Source organism: Cyprinus carpio, chromosome A16 (assembly GCF_018340385.1).
Source record: "Cyprinus carpio isolate SPL01 chromosome A16, ASM1834038v1, whole genome shotgun sequence".
Classification (NCBI taxonomy): Eukaryota; Metazoa; Chordata; class Actinopteri; order Cypriniformes; family Cyprinidae; genus Cyprinus; species Cyprinus carpio.
This window is the reverse complement of record NC_056587.1, coordinates 18,415,661-18,421,271: the sequence shown is the minus strand read 5'-3', so window position 1 is coordinate 18,421,271 and position 5,611 is coordinate 18,415,661. Positions and strand designations below refer to the sequence as shown.

Below are 5,611 nucleotides of genomic sequence, written 5' to 3'. Positions count from 1 at the left end.
TTTTTTTATTCTTTTTAGTGACAAATTGTCAAATTGTGTAGCCTGTTTGTTTTAAAAGGATCAAATACCAAGAGCAAACAAGAAATGAATTTCAAATGAACTGAAGAGGAGTATAGGAACATTAATAAAAGAAGTAGATTATCTATGGAACTAGAAGAAAACTGGCCAGTTGGAAATAAAGTCAAATGTTCTCTGTTTTCACTGTAAATCCCAGACAACAGATTTCATCCATGAGACAGTAAAGTACACTGAGCAAGCTGGATGATAATTTCCCGGAGATGAAGATCATTTCACTGAAATACAAATTTGTGATAATACCAGAAGAGAAAAAACACATATTCTCATATACACTCTCTAATTCTAGTCTGTATCAAATGGTTTGCAAGGCTTTTTATGTAAAAAGCAAAGATCTTTCTTTCTGCTTTCAGCTGAACGCTGCTGTCTAGGATTTATTGCATTTGAATCTCAACACGAAATCTAAATATTCACAAAGCACTGCGATATCTCTCAGAAGCAGCCAGCCATTCATTTTGAAATTTGTGTAATTCATTAAGGCTGAAAACTGTTTCCTGTGCAAGAGAAAGAATCGAAATCAGTGATATGCACAGAGAATAATTTATCATTGGATGACTGTCATTTGAACCTGCGATTCAATTAAACTGTATGTTTAATTTTGCCTCAAGATCAAGAGTTAAGAAGCCTATTAAAGTGGCTCTCTTGATGCTGAATCTTTCTGTTATCAGCATGTCGAGGAAATTCGAGAGGCTCTCTGGTGAGCATCTCTATCTGTGACACACTGTCAGTATTGTTGAGGGGTTTGTGCCGTCGATGATATTATTCGCATCATAGGACAGGTTGGGATGAACAGGGAATTTTGTAACCACCCCTACATTCATAATAATAATAATAACAACCATAATGGTTTTTAAAGAATTGTAAGCAGCATTATCACTGTCCTCGCCACATGAATACGAGGCATCACCGGCGCTTAACATCCTTCACCTTTGTACGTATTCAGTTGTTACATGATGATTTAATCAGAAACTCATGGGCTTAAACTAACAATGTCCTCAGCCTTTTGTTTTTGTGATGTGTTAAATGTGCTGCAATATTTATATGGTTTTACATTAAAGTCAAGGACAAAAATATATGAATGACACTGCATTCAATAACAAAATTTATTTGAATTGTATGTATTTTATATCTCTAATATTACAACTTTAATTTTGAAATCAAGATTTTATTCTGGGCAATTTGAGTTCACTTGTACAATGACTATTATTAGTTATTTTGTATTTTTTATTATAACTTTATTTTTGAAATGTTGGATCTTTTTTATTTATTTATTTATTTTTCATGGCACTTAAATGTCATTGTACATCAAAACTAACATGATTTTCATTTTTTTTAAATTCTGAGTTTAATATTTTATCCTGGATGTTATAAACATATAATGGAGGCATGAAAATGTACTACCCAAAAACAATATTTGAACTTAAGACTGAAAGTATTGTGATGCTTTGTGATTGTCAAATGTTAGCAGAGCATGTTCATAGTTAATGTGATTTTCTTTTTTATCTTTTTTTTAATGCTTATGGTTACTCTGCTGGAGTAAGCATAGCCACTAAAAATCACCTTGAGACCAGGTAGGAAGATTTCTTACAATTGCAAATAAGTTATTTCTGGTAAAAGCACTAGCATCATTTGTTTGGGATTTGGTTTGGTATTTTGCATCTAGTCCAATGACATTCAAAGATTTTAAAGTGTTCAAATGCATTTCAGGGCCACTGTATAAGTGTATATGCTAATGATCATAATAAGGCTTGCGAATTAAAAGCCTGTTAGTTCTTCACACTGTGACGCCTGCAGGGATCTGTGCAGCAGTCTTTGTCAGTGATTGTGAACCTGAGTTGGGTGAAACATGGCGCTCTGATCGTGGTCTGATAACCAAAACGGATCAATATGTGTGTTGTAAAGGTTAAATGATGCTCTGTAGTGTGCTGTCATGGTGCAGCGTGAGTCAGGATGAATGATAAGAGCGGCTCGAAACTACAAGCCACTAACATGGACTTATATCACGTTATAAGTTAATCAGAGGATTCAGCCGTCAAAATCTCTGCATAATAAAATGAGAAATGTGTGTTGAAATTTTCAGTGCTCTGTGGGCTTGTGCTGCATTCCCAGGCTGCGTGTTGCTGACGGCGTTCTGATGCTGCTGTGTTCTTCTCCAGGAGGATTAGACACTTCCTGAATTACGTAAGTGAGCTAATGAGCTGCACACACTCCCACAAACACACACACGTGCTCACTCATAAACACTCCAGTCCCTGTGGGGACCTCAGACAGACAGTCTATGCTCTCTCCCCCAGGCCTTCTCACTGCCTGCTATATACACCAGAGAGAGAGAGGAATACATAAACTGTACAGTATATTCAAGAGTGTTTGTGACTATCACTGTTTATCTTTAATTAATCTGATTTGAAAAGTTTACTACCATATTATTTGTACTCTTCCTGCAGTATATGGCATGCATACTGGGTGTAGTGAGCACATTTTCTGTTCACCATACATCCGAGCACACTGTGTTCAATACTGTGAAATACTTTTTTTTTTTTTTACATTTCCAGTGATGAATTAACTGAATATAATTGCAGCCATGGTGTTTCTTGATTGTGATTTTTTTTCATTATATTTTTCTTACCTCCTGAAAAAAAAAAAAAAAAAAAAAAACTTATATGCTCAGCAAACATATACTCACACATATTTCTCTCTATATATGTATGTATATATCTATATTATATATACATATACATACACACATACTATCTATCTCTCTATACAGTATATGTGTGTGTGTGTGTGTGTGTGTGTGTGTGTGTGTGTGTGTGTGTGTGTGTGTGTGTACTAAACACAGACACAAACCCACACATATATATTTAAACACACACACACACACACACACACACACACACACACACACACACACATATCTAGATCTCTCTCTCTCTCTCTCTCTCTCTCTCTTTCTATATATATATATATATATATATATATATATATATATATATATATATGTATATATATATATATATATATATATATATATATATATATATATATATATATATATATATGTATTTATTTACTATCATATACAGCATAGATTTAACCAATGTATACTTATTAATGTGCTTTCTAATGTAATGTACAAGTATATATTTACTCTGGTATTTAGACTGTACAATATACTACATTCACAAGCTTAATTATGACCAATTACTGTCCCAATTCGTTCCCACAATGACTTTTTTAAATGACACACACAAATTTGTAATGTCATTCATATTTGATCAGCTTGTAAAGATCACTATGACATGATTTGAATGCAGTAAATGAGAGCATTGTGGGCATGTAGTGTCTTTTCTCAAGGTCAGTGATGTTTCCGTGCACTTCATCATATGATGTCATGCAGATACCCAATGTAAATTACTTAAAGCGTAAATTAATTTGTCTGATTCATTCCACAGATGTTGTCGGTCATGAGGAGATTTGTTTGCATCTGAATACTCTCATGTTCAGAACGAGCAATAAGATGGTGAGTATTATTTCCTTTTTTCAGATAACGGCACAAAAGGACAAATCAGTCGTCCTTGGATCTGCCCCTCCACACAAAAAAAAATATCAACTATTGTGAGTGTTTCAGTTGCAGGAACATGATGTATTGTTTTCATTGTAGCAATGAGCTTAGTAATTGTAATGAGTACGTATTAATTCCCCAATGAACGTCAAATATTTAGATTTACCCCTTAATTAAAATGTGTACTTGAATGCTTATCTCCTCTGCTATGTTACCTCTACTGTGAACAATTAGGATTTTTTTTCTTTTTTTTAAGACACTCGCTTCCATAAGCTAATTGTTTTCTCTTTTTTTCAGGGAGACTTTATCAGAACTGGCCACTAATTAACAGAAATCACAGTAACTATTGCATAGGTAGCTTGTTAATTAATGGTCTAAGATGCAATTAAATTTCAGATGCACATCCTAATTTATTAACCAACTTCTCTTAATCCTGTGTAATTTCAGAGGGATCTTGTTAAATCGAAAAGCGGAGTGATCAGAGTGGCAAAGTGCTAATTAAGCTCTGAATGGGGGGCTGCATCAACAGAGCACAGGGATGATCCTTCGCTGTCTGTTTACATCGCTGCGGTGCATTCTGGGAGGTCACCCCACAACCTGGGGCAGGCGTACTATTCTGGTGCTCCGGGAAAAAAAATGTGTAAGACAGATAAAACCAGCACATCTAAATCCCTTTGGCTCTGTGTTTACGGACACAGACGGCTTTATCTACACTAATGTCATCAACATTTAAAGCAGGAAATTTTATTTCCAAGAACTGAAACATTTCCACACAATATGAGGATGCTGAGTAATTTGTTGCTCTCTTTAATGTCTCATTTGTTTCATTTAGACAGAAATATGACAACTGAGTCTGAAATTTTTCTCCTCCTCTAGAGTTTCAAAAGAGATCTCAAAAACTGTGCACAGATTTGACAAGATACCAAAGTTGAAAAAAAAACCTCAACATTTCTCAACAAACCCTTAGTAAAGCATCCTTTTGGAATTTCTAGTGAGAAAAAAAAGACCTCAGAAGAGCTTCTGACAAGATCTCAAAAATGTCTAATTTTCCAGTATGCCAAAGTCTGCGATCTCTGAATGAATCAATAGCAACAGATTCTTATTATTGCTGTTATTTTTCTCGCAAGAAAACGACTTCAGTCAACTTGCATGTCTCCACTAGAGTTTCAGAAGAGATCTGAGCTATCCACATTCATTTTACAGCTCTGTATTCTTACTGTATGTCAGCAGTCGTTTTATTTGTGCACTGGGTTTTTAAGAAATACATCTGAGAGAAAGTTGACACTTAAATGAAGCATAATGGAGGGAAGCATTAGCCAAATTCAGTCGAGACTACAGACATTTCTTACCACAGGGTATTAAATGACAAAGTTCAAATCGAAACTGAAAAATGAGGTATTGCTGTAAAACAACTTTGCAACTCTGTCATTGCGAGTCATATATTTTACATTTGTCTCATGCTTGTTGACCACAATTTCCCTCATTTTTAAGTGTCTCCTGTGAAGAAAACGTGGCCGCCGTCATATACGGTTAAGATGCCTTCCTCGGGGCTTTAGGGAATCAGACAGACAACATGGCTGCCTCTGATTAAGAGTGTAAGAAATCCTGTTACACACTTACAGCTGAACGCCTGAGAATATCACCACTCTCATTATTGGGCTGGGATTTGAAGAGGGGCTTGTAGCGTACCTCATTGGGAAAATGTCTACAAACATCTTTTCATCCTTTTTCCTCTGTATTTTACTCCCTCAGTCTATTTAGTTTCATCAGTCTTGTAAAACAATGATGTTTCTTTTCTGCATGCTGTCGTATGGTCAAGGTGACTCTTTGCTAATGCGTGTAATAAAAGAAGCATGTCGCGAGAAATGCTTACAGCGGTCCACAAGAAGATCTTTTAGTTTTCCTACATGTTGCATCAGAAAGAACAGACAAAAGGAAAGTTGCATGGTCAGTAAAATATTTAAGTGGACTATT

General features: G+C 35.2%; 1 long non-coding RNA gene across 1 annotated transcript; it reads left to right on the top strand.

Moving 5' to 3' along the window:
* Window positions 1–1,534: 1,534 nt before the first annotated feature.
* On the top strand, window positions 1,535–4,547 carry LOC122148073. Its single transcript, XR_006162069.1, has 5 exons — window positions 1,535–1,646; window positions 2,156–2,256; window positions 3,528–3,595; window positions 3,935–3,991; window positions 4,085–4,547. It is a non-coding gene; the product is annotated as an uncharacterized LOC122148073 (long non-coding RNA).
* The last annotated feature ends 1,064 nt before the right edge of the window (window positions 4,548–5,611 follow it).